Here is a 14,439-nt window from a genome sequence, read left to right on the forward strand (position 1 = left end):
ATAAGATCTCTGTGGGCATCATTTGTCGCACCCTGTGCCCAGTTCCTCCAAAAGGCAGGTCCTTTCCCTGCCAGCCTAAAAGGAATCTCAATTTTCTTTTGCCAGCCATCGGGAGAGACAGCAGTAGGGAACCAAGCAGGGTCAATCCCGCAACGGGGGAGAAGAGCAGAGCAGCTAGAGGGTTGCACTTTCTCAGTGGTACATCTGGGCTTTGTCTTTCCAATATGAAACCTCAATGAGGATTGCCTGTCCCACTCCCTGGCAGAGACGATGAACCTCTACCTCTACCACATTCTCTCCGCAGAGCGAGCGGCAGCAGGTCAAGGAAGGGAAGACTTGTACAGAGTAGGCAGTGAAACAGAGGTGCTCGTGTCCATGCCGATTTCTTTAATGAGAGATAGTTTGATTATTTTAAGCACTGGCGGATGCTATTTCAAAAGCACAGTTATTCCAATATCTACTTCTGGGTGGTGGATAAATGCTTGGGAGTCAAAGGCTGATTCGGACAGATAACCATGCTTTGTGTTCTGAAGTTATTGCAGTTGAGGTTAAATGGCCCATAAGTGGAAGCTGTGTCTTTACGCAGTACTTAACACCTCTTGTGGCTACTTCTGAATTGTACTTCAAAAGAAGTGTAGATGATCTCCCCTTCTGTGGTAGGGTGCAGAGAAATGCTTTATTGGTAAGTGAGTGTTAAGAAGTTCAAGGTTAAAATCTTGTGCTTTGTCCACAGAGAATCTGAAAGCTGTCCTTGCAAACAAGGTATTGAGAACGTGTTGAAATACAGGCTGCCGCTCCTTAAGTAGTGGCATCAGTCGGAGGTCCCTTTGGACCTCCGCTCCAGAGGTCCCTTCCAACCTTAACTGTTCTATGATTCTGTGGTCATGCTTTTGCACTCTGCAAGATGCTGTGCCATCCATGGAGATTATTACTCTGTTTTCTGAGCATAATCAGAGGAACAGGACTTCAGGTCTGAGATAACACAGCTCCCTGTATCAAGAATCAGAAAATTTCTTGCTGCCTTGTATGGAAACAAACTCCAAGCCCCTGTGAGGCTGTGGGTCACTTTGACACTACACTAGCACAAGTTGTTAGGTTCCCTTTACCATTTCTCTTGTTTCCACTACTGAATGCTATTTCTTCTTATTTGGCCAGCTAAAGCTCTACATTTTGTTCCTCCGCACATGTGCAACTTTATTATAATTCAGATGATGGGGGACTGTGATAATTATGGATGATTTCTAAAAGCTTAAAAAATGTATTTCAGGTTATCTGTATCAGAAGGGGAAGGTGGGAGAGATCAAAATAAACGTAATGGTTATATTTTTCCAAGATAGATGTCAATAAATGCAATAAATCAATAGGTAAGATCTCCCAAGAGGTAAGTCCAAGAGAAAATATGATAACGAAAATTGTTAGTTCCTCAGAGAATGCGAAGGACAAAATACAAATCGTCCTAATGCAAGAATAGGAAATTCAGTAGGTGCCAAACGAAGTAAATCATGAAGGGCTTTTTTGTAACTCGAACACCAAACAAAAAAACACAGGAAAAAAAAAAAGGCAGTCAGATTTCTAAGAATAAATCTAAAAGAACGGCACAAGCATTCAAGGGTGGAACCAGAAAGGCCGAGGCACAAAATGAGACCTCAAAGATAACCAGAAATAATTCTGTAAGAACCATTAATAGAATGAGGAAGATCAAAGGAGGGATTGACCTGCTACTCAATAGAGAATGAAAGCTGTCTGCAGATAATTACAATAAGCTTGAAGAATATTGGAGAAGGAGAACAAAATTTTTTTTTTCCCTGAGAAGCTTGGGAATTATAGTCCAGTCAGATTAATTACAGTTTTGAGGGGGGAAAAAAATCCACCAAAACAAGTTATCTGTGACATTTACAGAAATATGGGAAGATGTATAGCAACCAACATAGGTTTGTGAAAAATAAGTTGTGTCGAACCGTTAAATTTTCTTCACTGCAAAACAAAACCATTGTGGATTGTGCTGAGGAGGAACAAATGTCATGTATCTTGAATTTTAGGCTTTCAGCATGGCAGGACATTTGCATAAGCAATCTTAGAAATACATATATATATATATGTGTGTATATAGAATGAAGCTTCTGTAAGACGGGTGTAAAACTAGTCTGGTTATCATAAAAAGAGTAGCTATCAGTAGCTCGTTTGGTTAGTAACATTGCAGTGGACATAAGCTGCGAAGGACTGCAAGCATATTGGAGGAAGGGATTAAGTTAGTGTGATATATTGAAGAAATGTCTGAAAAAATGGGATTAAACTCGGCAAAGAGCAAGTGCAAAGTACTCTTCTTAGGCAGAAACACTTTGCTGCACAGATACGCTGGGAAACAACTGACTAGACAGCAGTTCTCTGGAAAAGAGTCTCCATGTTATCAAAAATTAATTGCAAGTAGGCAAGGGCATGCTGCTGTGAGAAAGACAAACATCCCCCTATCAGGTTTAGGCAGGAGTGCTCTCTGCTCTACTCAGCCTGGGAATACTGTGTCCAGTTTTGATCAATGAACTTCTAAGAGAGCTATAGATGAACAGAAGACTTCATTGTCCTCTTTTGAAAAATGTTGTGGATGTTTTTTGCCTCCTCCCTCCCTCCACCTTTTTTTCAACCTCTGATCCATGAGCAAAAATTAAATGGCCTGGGGTTATGTAGGGGAAGGAAAAAAGGGCTTAAGCAGGACCTAACAACAGGCTTCAAGTACGTAAAAGGCAATTTCAAAGAGAAGGAGGAGGTTTTCTGTTTTCTTGATGGTTAGGACAAACTGTGATGTTCTCAAATTACCATAAGGGAAATTTAGACTAGGCATTAGGAAAAACTCACGACAGATAAGGACAATAAAGCACTGGAATAGATTGCTTGGAGAGGTGGTGAAGTTCCCATGATTATAGGGTCTTTAGAAACAGATTGGACAAACATCTGTCAGGAATGACATAAACTGATATTGCTTTCAATTAAGGGCATAGATTAACTGAAATCTTTTGATTCCTTCCAAGGTTATTGTTTGATGACTCTCTGGGCAAATCTAGAGAGGTAAGTGACTTACTGGGAGAAATTCTCGTGACTGTGTCATTATCTCCTTTCCAAGAGGTTACTGATTTGCATAGTTCAATTGGTATATTGCTACTCACTTACGTGCAATTAAATACTTGAGATGAGCAGTGGGGGGGAGGGGGTTGTCAGACCCTGTTATCAGAGGGCTTGGCTCTGGCAGATCAAAGATGTCATCTGTATGGTTTGGATAGTATTATTTCTGTTAAGGCAACATTATGCCATCTATGCTATTAGTCACTCTAACTCTCTTGCTTGCCAGTCTCTTCTCTAAATAAGTTGTCTTTATCTGCGAGAGCCCAGGGAGCTGTAAATCTCTGAAGAAATTCTCCATATGCTGACGATTTTCAGGGAACTCTGCCATACATAATTTCTGATAGGAATGTTTGAATAGAGAATTAATTTACTCTGGGTCCCTGATTATTCTGTCTTGGAATAAGAGCGTTGGCATCAGGCTGAAAGTAAAACAAGGCACTAGTTCCCCTTTTCTTTCTGCGTGATCTTCATATTCACAAAAGAGTCAGAAAGCAATGCAGATGGGATGTACAGTGATCACAAAAAGTCAGTATTGTGTGGCTGAAGTAATCTCTTTATTCCAGGAGCTTCTAATGAGTGATGAGACCATGTTTCATATAACTCCTGTTAACATGGCAACATATGAGCATGCATCCATCTACAAGCAGAGAGGCTTTAACAACACACAAGGAAATTACCGCGCACATTTCTCTCTGTGAAACAACAGACTTCTCTTAGGAGAGATAAAAGGATCATGCACAAGCCCTGTGAATTGCTTAAAAGCGTCATAAGGAGAGGAGAGGGATGAATTAATCAAAATCATGACACTTGAAAAGATTTAGAGTAATGGATTTTAGGTCCAAAACGTAATCATCAAGTTAGAAAAATCATAACCCTGGCCATCGGCCCTCACCCACTGAATCCTTTATCCGTAACTGCTGTGTGATTTCTGACCATATCTGTCTTCATCAGAGCGCTGGAGGAGGCAGAATTTGCCACATGACTAGGAAGCTTGTTCCAGCTGTTTGAAGACACATGTTTGTAATGAAGATAATTATTCTGATTTGACTTGTCTTCAGTTTCTGAGCAGTGAATCCTGCTATGTTTTGTTAAAAAGCTCTGCCCTGTTTTTTCTCATGTGTATGTTTAATGCTTGTACCTATATTGAAGCAACATATGGAACTCTGGCAAATAACGTGCGTCAAATCCTAGGCACCTTTCTTTGAGAAAAGGCTTAATGAAGTCAATACGACATCATCTGAGAATAAAGCTTGATTAGTGGTGGCCTTGTATGGTACAGCAGTCTGTGTACATGCACAGTTCCTTCCTGCGTGTCCATTTTTTATTGGTGTAGAAATTTGATGCAGAAGTTGAGAAGCTCTCTAGATAGTAGGTTTGTACCATATTTTAGCCCTCCAAGGGAATGAAAACTCTTGCATTTGTAAGTGTTCCCTGTTTTAACATTCCTATTCCAATTTTGTCTTTTTTCCTTAATAAATCTTTTTTCTCATTATTTTAAAGCAAATTCATACAACAGGATTAAGTTAAATTCTACACCCTCCTTTTTCTTAGGATTTGGGCTACTTCAAAAGTGAAGATTTTGTGAACTTCTCTTATGGGGAGCTACTGACCCTTAAGTAGGAATATAGTGTCGCATGTCAATCTGTCAGACCTGACATAGCTTTGAACGTCTGAAATACAGCTAGATGTGGATCAGCCGTGGTTATTAGCCACATCTGAAGTTTAAACACATGAAATGAAGTTTATTCCAAATTGAGAGATGTCAGGTTTCGCCATAATTTTGGCAAATAGTGAGGCTAGCTGTACTCGGCAAGTGTCACAGCGCTTTTAAGAAACACCCGGCACAATGGACTGCTAGGTAATGTAGGTTTTGCACGCTGTGCACTAAAATAGATTGGAGTGACCTCTTAGCTACGTTAGAAAATATTTAGATAAAATTTTAAAGGAGTTACATTAAACACATACATTCATGTGATCTGTCTTTGCCCATCTGCAGACTGCAATGTTAATGAGTTCACTGCCTGAACATAGTCTCTATAGAGTCACTTGGATAATTTGAAGCAGTGCCGTTTCAAAGTAAGGATAAATACAGCTTTGTATAAAATGAGTCCTGATTCCAGCAGTAATTGCCTGTGCACTGTATAAGACGGTCTTGAATCATCCCATCAGACGTATTCCCAGAGCAGTAAGTGATACGGATTTTCATAAAGGGGCAGTGCTTCTACTGGTACATGCACTCATTTTATGTGGGTGTTGGCACACACAGTCACATTTACTTTATCGGTCACAGACTCTTTTATGGCGGAGAAACCAGTAAGCAGGAAAAGAAAACGTACACAATTATGCACAAAATTTATATTGCAGTTCCATGCTGGAGTACTGGCAAAACACACTGTGCAGCACAGGTGAAATAATTAGTTATTATTTTGATACTATTGTCAATGATAGCACTTCCAAAGACATCAGTTGTTCTTGTTCAAATGAACCATATGTTGTTGTGGCTCGTATTCTATGTGCTCACAACAAGTCTGTTTTTATCAGAGTTGATGTTCCAATATGCAAATCTAGACTCACCATGGGTGAATCTGACCAAAAGTAAACATCTGCACTGCCATCTCCTGATGGTGTGCATCTTGGCTTTGTAGCCAATGGGGAGTAATAGGCACTCTGGGACATGAGATGTCTGATCTGTTTGCGGTTGAGTGGTTGACTGTTAAGAAAATCTTAAGTAATTGGTCAGCAGTAGGTGTCTAAATCTGGTCAGGTAAAAGGGGTTAATTTAGTTAATCCAATAAAGAACAACAGCTCTGCATCAAAATTCTTGGATGGAGAAATCCTATTTAAAGGGAGGTTTGATACAGTAGGATCTGACAGGTCAGACAAAAGTAAATTCTCCCAAACACAGATGGTGAAACTGAAAGTCTGCATGTCTTGGGTCCCACATGATCTCACTTCCTTATAAAAATGGAAGTTTAAAATAGTCTGGGGATGAGATCTGGAATTGAAACTTCCCAGGTAAGATCAGATGCAACGCTACGTTCCAGTCTAAACAGTATTATTTCAGCTAGGTGAATGTCTATTCTGATAAAATTCTGGGCAGTTGGGGAACAAGAAGATTTCTCCTTCATCCTTTCTGTCTTCAACCACGGTAATTATCAGTAATAGCAAAAATTAAAGAAGTAAATCTCTTGCCTGCAAGAATTAGGACTAGAAGACTCTGTTCTTCAAGGCAGACATCATAAAATATCATGAGAAGCTGATGAAGACAAAACTCAGATGGTGACTAATACTTTTCTAGGTTGGATACTCTCCAGAAGCCCTGAAATCAAAGCGGGTTGCCAGTTAGTGAATGTTATGGCAAAATTCAGCCAGTAAGTGAACAAGACAACCAATGCATTTAATATGACAGCACCACTTGGAGCGTTTACATCTGTCTTAAGAGAGTTAAGTCAAGACTGGATCAAGGGTTTAAATCACTGACAAACTTGCAAAACATTTCTATGACCTGCCAGAATAACCCTTTTGTCTCCAGCTAAAAAGTGCCCCTTACTGAGCCTAAAGTGAATTAGGCAAAACCACTTTTTGTCAAAAGTTACCATGACGCAAATGGCTTTATCTGCATGTAACCAAGGCAAGAAAACATTAACCAGCTGGTTCCCATTCAGAATCATCTGCAACCATCTGGAGCAAGCCCCAGACTGCAGTGCAGAGGCTTAGTATGGGACCAAGCATGACTCAGTCCTGCCAGAATCAACATTCACTGACTGGAACATGTTCAGAACCTCCTTTTAACAATTCTAACAGTCTTTACCAGGCATTAACGTAGCCTTATTTCCATGAGCCAAATGGGAGCTTGTTTGGTTCTGGCTGGCAAAGGCTGGCTTTGGGTGGTCCTGTGATGCTGGTGGTCTTGGCACGTTGTTTTCAGTTCTGGGAAGAACTGACCTTGGGATCCCTTCTGCACGGTTGCTCTTCTCAGTGAGGTTGGGTGATTATTGACGTTCAGTAATGGGGTCACAAATGAGAGAAGTGCAGGTTTGTGTTTGTACTTTCCTTCTTCTATGCTCTGGCAGCTACATGTTCACATGGCTGGTGTTTCAGGACAGGTCTGTGGTTAGTTAGAAGGGGCTCCTGGTATCCCTGTCTTTATGAGGGTGATGAAGCTGCTTTGCTTTGGCTCGGCTATTTGGTAGAAGTTTTCTTGTTTCTTTTGGGGTATTAATGTTAGAGGTGGTGAGAATGGTCAGCTAGAGAGCATTATTTCAGGCAGATTCAAAGCACTGCAAAATGTGCCTGTTTAAATACTTGGTTTGTCTTGGGGTTCAATCCCCGTTTCGTCCATCAAATTAGTGAAAGTGTGAATCAGGCAGTAGCAGAGATGGTGAGGTCCATCCAGATGTGCATCACGCGATTCTACTCGAGTTTGGTATGAGATCTGCTTGCCGTCCGTTGTGAAGCCTTGAAAGGGGAGATGCCGCAGTAAGCCTCGAGTTTAAAGTGCTTTCAGTGCAATTCGACCCTTTGTCCTACTGCTTTTCGTACCTATAATGAAATTGTGGCTATGAAACAGGTGATAAAAAGTGCAGCTATTAAGAAATCCATCTCTGGTTAATTTTCATGTTGCAAAGCTTTTTGATGCCTCCAAATATGGACCCTCAGCTATCTCTTAAAGAGGTTAGCATGGAGAATTGCAAAAAGAATGAAGGTGCCTGGGCCTTATCTATTACATCAAAGCAAAATGGGTTAGGATAGTGGTAAATAAGACCTGAAGAAAACAACCTTTAGTCCAAATGATGAACCCTTTATTCACACTGCTGACCAGTTACTCATGTGAGGAATAAATCCTTCTGACACCAGTGGAACTACTTATTAAAGTAACTGGTTATCAATATGACTGAGAGGTTTTCTTATCCAACCTTGCTTTGGAGCATTGCTGCTTTCTCTGGAAATATAAGACTTTATGTATATTGCAGTCACTTTTCTTGGTAAATAAACTAAAAATCTCTGTGCATCTTCTGCGAGTTCCCTTCCTGTTTATAGCAAAGAGAGTTGAAAAAATATGTTGTGCACTAAACAGTCTTGTGGGACAGTAGAATAGAGTTTTATTCAAGAATAAAACCCTGTACTCAGGTTACTTTACTCAGAAGGAGCTGAGCAAACTATATGTTATTGCTTTTTAATCATTAAATATCCTGCTTACTTCCTTCTATGTTCAATTATTTAAGAGTTTTGTGTGAAGGACCGCATAAAAGATAGCTATTTGAATGTTCTTTTCATTACGCCATGGGCTTTAAATGGGCAGAACGATTACTCCCTAAACTATTTGTTCCTCTTTGGATTTTTGAGTCATCAACTTGAACTTTCTTTGGTTTTGCATTAGTTTGAAATAATGTGGTTGGATTTATCTGTTGTTTACAAGGTCTTTTGTAAACCGAATCACTGCACCTCTTAAAAAATATTACAAAAAGCTTGCTGCAACCTGTAATCATGGAAGAATTCCTATTATAACAGAGTAGGATTAATAATGCATGTAATTATACTATACAATTTTCTTTAGGCTTTTCTAATTATAAAAAAATTACAGATAACATCAACAGTGTGATTCTGAAATGCCTCTCATTTATTATGTAGCTCTCTTAATCAATGCTCTGCCAGTGGAAATCAAGTCAGAATGTTATTATGGTCTGTCCTTCTGGATTTAATTACAGCAGTAACTCATGGCTCAAAGTCTGAGAAAACATACCATGCAGTTTATAGCTTTGAAGAACAGCTATTAATCCTGCCATCTACCTCCCAGTGCAAGCCTGTGAAAGCATTTTAAAAATCTTTATACTTGAAGATAAACACACACTTACGCACAGTCTTAAGATGGGAATGTAGGGAGCATCTATTCTGCATGCACGTGGTAGAGCAGTGAGCTGAGAACAGACCCTCTGTCCTGCTCCTGTGAGATGCTCTAAAGGCATACAGGTCTTTGTACCTATTGCCACGCGGAGTAAAGTATTATTTTGTACCATTAATGTCTGTGAGAACAATTTCAGGGTGTTGACTCCTTTCTGTCAATAGCCTCAAGTGAGGACAGTGCTTCTGCTATGCGAATCGGCTTGCTAAAGATGTACATCTGTGCCTCTCATATGATTTTTTGAATCAGCTTCCAACATGAATCTCTAACTTGACAATTAGTTGCAAATGGGAATGATGCGCTCTTCCAAGAACCTGAATTAGTATCTGGATCTGCTTTGAATTTTTTCAGCAGCCACAAAGGATCTCTCTGCCTCCAAAGCAGAAACATGCTCAGTCACATGCTAATGGCTGGAAGGCAAGAGTTGCCAGAGATGTCTGTGGAAGGGTGACCTGGAGGATGCAGAAGACTGAATCAGAAGGCTTGTATAGAAGTAATACTTCTAAAGAAATTCTTATTTTCCAAATGCGAGGCAGCCAAAATATCCTAGACTAACATCCACCAGTGTCTATGCTGTTCAGAAAAACACTCTAGACTATCATTAAAGAAGTTTCACTTGTCCTCTCCAAGCCGTCACTCAAACGTCAGCTTTTTATATTTTCAATATTCTCAGGAGTAAAATGAAACATAACCAGACTGGTTATTTTTTTTGTGTAGTTTTTTTGAACTCACCAGGGGTGCAAGGGACCCAAGGTCATCTGCTAGCTTTCCCTGCTGGCCGGAAGGACACAGACAACCATTTGATGTGTGTCATTTGGGAAGCGGTGGGAAGGATCTGAGGAAACACTTGAGCTTGAGTGATGTAGCTTACATCCCCACAGCAATGTGCACTGCAAGGTTATCAGAACTGGTCAGCTTTTTTTTTTTTTTTTTTTAGCCTAAATATTATCTCATCAGGACATGCCAATTGTTTGAAGCTGAAAGGACTGGCAGGAAAGCCTTAGTTTTGCTGATTGGTCTGTTCAGAAGATACTGACATTTCAAAATTGGTATTTTGAAATTACCAAATGCTTTATGGAAAGAAAAAGAAATAAAAGATTGGTATTTCATGGAAACTTTTCAAAAAACATAGAGGGGAAGTACGGTGAATGACTAGTCTGACTTTTATATGTTTCAGGTGGTTAGCACTTTCCAGGCGTCAACATTTTGCCTTTCATGGAACACACCTTTTCTTTTAATTCTTGCGAGTTGACTAGGACAGCAGTTTTGGCCCAACCCTGGTTTCCAGCTCATGTTTCAGCAGGACCTGGGACCCCATCCCACCCCTGGTAGGTCAGATAGGAGGGACTGAAGACAGAGCAGGAGTGGGTACAAGGTGTTTAGTGTCAAAGAGGGGAGGATAAGAGTGGAAGAGCACTCAGGTAGGCAGTTAGGCTAAGTCTGCACTAAAAAAGTCTCTTTATTCCCATCTCATCTAATGTTTGCCTTCCAAAAGTTAAGTCTCTTGCCAAGCATCTAAGATAATTATGCAAGCTTCCACTGCACCCCCCAGGGAGAGATTACTGCTAGTGAGTGATTCCGCTCCCACCCCAAAATGCAAGAGTTTTCCATGTTATGTATAATAGACTACATAGGCAACTGTATTTTCCAAACATGTTCTCAAAGTCACAGGGAATAAGGGCTACAGGAAACAGAGGAAGTCTTTAGCTCTGCCATGTTCCAAGAAAAAGCTGTGGGAAGAGCCTCCTGCGTTATGGATCAGATTCACTCTGTTGAGTAGCGCTGAGGATACTAAAAGACAAGCAGCACTCAGATCTCTTGCTGTAGGAAGCCTTGTCCCTGATGGCAGCAAGCCATGGAGTCAGCTCAGAGCAGAAGAAACTGGGCCAGAGAGGAGAGGGCTTCTTGGCTGTGACACTGACACACGAGGCTTTAATTTCAAGGGAGGCACTGGAGCAAAAAGCATTGCGAAATCTGGTGCCATAACAGTCTGTGATTCTGCTTACTGTGCTTGGTATCATATTTGTGGTCTCGGAGGAAAGGTCAGCTGGTTCTCCTTCGTTCAAAGAAAGACAGGGAGGTGGGTGGAGTAGAGGGTTAAAAGGAGACCAGAGAAGAGCAAGGATTCTTGATGTATCAGTGGGGAGGTGAAGAGCCCTTTCTCTTCATCCTAAATGGGAAGAAACAGCAAAGCATTTCTTGCACATTTTTGTTTTTAAAGTTGTTCTTGTGTTTGTATGTGAATCCTGAAAACTTGTTGGCATTTTTTTTTGCAATGGGCCTGCACGCTTGTACATGTCCTAGGTAGCACGTCTCTGAGTTCCTAGTGGACCTCAGTGTTGAGTCGTTTCGTTCCAGGGTATCCCAAAACTGTCTGATGAAACGGCTCACAGGCTGTGGGAGAAGATTTACTCTGGGAATGGAGAGGAGAGCAATTCGTATAGCATCCTTAAAGCAAAGCAACACAAGGAGAAACTATGCGGAGAGTAATTACTCTGTTGTTATCCTCCAGGCTCACATGGCCACAGTACTGCGCTGTGAGATCTGCAAGAATTCAGAGGCTTCTATAATTCCCTTTTCCATCCTCTGATGAGGAGGGGAAGGTTGTTTTTATACTAAGGTAATCACTTACCCTTTATTTACTGTGAAGGATGAGGAAGGGGGACTCAGGCTCCCAGAGCTTTTACAATTCGTTTTGTTGTCTAATTATTCTGAGCAAGAGCTTTTCCCGGCAGCGTAGGACTGTGTCCTTTGTAGCTGAGCCTAAGGGACTCCTGCCCTTGCAGAAGGTCTCTCTAGAAGTGTTTCTCAGTGGGATAATACTGAGGCACACACGCCTTTTTTGCTTTGCTTATTTATTTATTTTTAATGGAATCATATGAATAAAGAAACACACCTTCCATATTGTCTTTTGAAGGCCGATAATTGTGTTGCTGTTGCATTCACTATTGGCTCGTCATGCCCGAATGAATTTATGAATATCTATGTTTTCCTTAAAAAAGCAGCCCTGCAGAGTTTTCCCAGTTGTTCAGTCAGTCACAAAATAGCGTTGTAAAGCAAGTGCTGCTTTATATCATCTAAATAGACGTGGCTCTTCTCTTGTTCCTGCTGTCGGGCTTGTTGTTAAATTGCTTTGAATTTCCAGTGAATTGAAATTTCCCATTCCAAGGAGAAAGAAACTATTACATATAATTAGGATTACTGTATAGTAGCACCTTTCACTCTAAAATTAATGAGAACATTTTCCTTCATTAGTTTTAAATATTCCTATCATTAATTTAATGTTATGATTTTTATTGTTTAAATAGCAATTCACTTAAAACAGGGACAACACACGTGGCTTCGCAGGCTACTTCCGAGAGTTATGGCTTGTGTAAATATAGGCCTGTGTCACCGTGCAAAATCCCACATAGACTGCAAAAGATTCCCTATGTGACGTGTTGTATTAGGGTCAAAAATGCACCAAAGGATCAATTATCCTGCAACATATCTGAAACTGAGTTTCAGAAGAGGTTTCAATTTGCAGTTAATAGCAGAAAATCAGTGTGGAAAACTACCCTTCCATCTTGCTTATCTCTGTCTTCCTGAAATGAGAACGATGTCCTCCAGAAACCTTTGTGGCACCATTTGAAGTTCTCTTCTGGCTGAGGTTTTGAAGCCAACTGCCTATAGAAAGGGTGTAACACACACAGTCCTTCAGCATCCTTTTGTAACTCTTTCCTTTTCTCTACTTTTGTATTGCAGGGTTCCAGCAGGATGATTTCTGTGACTGAGACACACCACGTTGCCTACGGACTGCTGCATTTAACCAGTGGCAAAATCCAGGTAGACATTTGGCTCGTGTGGGTCAGGGAGAAAAGCTAATAAAGATATCAGAGGAAATGAGGATTTTGAAAAAGCTCTTCTGGTAATTGGGAAGGTAGATTTTAAAGTGGTAAGCTTCAAAGGTTAGAAATGATTCTTTGATCTTCAGAAGCCAGTAAATGAAAGTACGGTGTCTGAAAGATGCATCGTGTGTCCAAACAATCACAAGAAATCTAAATGGAGATTTAAAGCAGCAAAACCTTGGAAAAAAAAAAAAAAAAGGACATGATTCAGACAGTCAGACCAAACAACAACGTGGACATCTCAAATGGTTTTGGTAGGCATTGTACAACAGTTTATTGACTTAAAAATAAACTTTTTAAATTGTCAGCTGAGTTCCTGAAAAATGAGGGAGGTGATGTTTGGAAAAAAAAAAAGATGTGGACCTGTAATAGCAAAGACTTCAGACTGTGCAAGTTTCTTAAAAGATGACAGCCTCAAAAATAGAGGAATATTTTTAGGTGGGAGGAAATAATGAAAAACATTCTAACCAATATTTATTGTAGTTTTATGACCTTTCATGAAGTGTTCAAATGTTTGCCACTGCGTGAAATGTCATGCTATGGGGTGGATTTATTTGCTCTTAGGTAAAGTATGCTCAGACAATGTCTTTATGATAACAACTGTGGGCAAACAAGACCTAGAGTCCTCCTTAGATGGGCCCTAATATGGCCAGCCAAGCTAGGAGACTCTCCAGGCTGAACATTTGAGTTGATGGTGGATTTTGGGTTCAGATCCACAAAAATGCTTAGTTACCTGGTTCCCAATGGAATAGAGTTAAGGTTACGGGAAGGGGAGTGTCTCTGAGCAGTATATGCATATTCTTCCTAAAGATGTTTGTTGGCTCATCAGAATCAAATCGCTGAATTCATTTGCTTGCTTGCTCATCTTAGAGCGCAGTACATGACCGGAGGATATATACCAATCTGTCTGCTTTCCCTTCCTGATGTCTTACCATCAGTTATAGCATTAGTTACCCATGTTTTATATTTCTAAATACATCTGGAGTTTTGTGTTTAATTATTCTTTGAGACAGAGACTTATTTTTCACCAGGGTTTCAGAGTGTGCTCTTAAAAATATTGGAGCCAACCTGTGACAGCCAGAGGAAAAACAGGAGTGGACAATGAAGTCTGTGATGTCAAGACAGACACATAAAGGAATGAGGTAAGGTTCGGTGTTTGCCTCTAATATGTTGTTTCAGGGTATCCTATTGGAGTTTTGTAAGACAATTGCTTTCTATAAATGGGTTGTGACAAGCAATTACACAGCGCTCCACACATCTTAAGAAAGGAAGAATAGAATAATTGAAAAGAGGGCTGGGAGAGCTCTCAGGAGGTCACCTAGTCCAGCTCCTCACCCAGACAGGATCGACTTCATGCTAACTACTCCTGACATATGTTTGCCTCACATATTTTGAAAAACCTCCTGTGACAGAGACTCCACAACCTCCGTAGGAAATGCTTTCAGGGCTTATCTCTGCTTAATGTTAGAAAGTTCTTTCCTAATATCTTTCTCGAGTCTCCCTTGCTGCCAGCTTGACACCATTGCTTCTTGTCAG

At 40.4% G+C, this 14,439-nt stretch overlaps 1 long non-coding RNA gene across 1 annotated transcript in view; it reads left to right on the forward strand.

Moving 5' to 3' along the window:
* Window positions 1–14,439, forward strand: part of LOC138067252 (uncharacterized) — a 56,688-nt gene that overhangs the window by 28,482 nt on the left and 13,767 nt on the right. Inside the window, exons 3-4 of the long non-coding RNA XR_011141131.1 lie at window positions 12,761–12,841; window positions 13,935–14,045. This is a non-coding gene — a long non-coding RNA (uncharacterized lncRNA). The remainder of the gene's footprint in view (window positions 1–12,760; window positions 12,842–13,934; window positions 14,046–14,439) is intronic.

The sequence above is a fragment of the Struthio camelus genome, chromosome 4 (assembly GCF_040807025.1).
Source record: "Struthio camelus isolate bStrCam1 chromosome 4, bStrCam1.hap1, whole genome shotgun sequence".
Classification (NCBI taxonomy): Eukaryota; Metazoa; Chordata; class Aves; order Struthioniformes; family Struthionidae; genus Struthio; species Struthio camelus.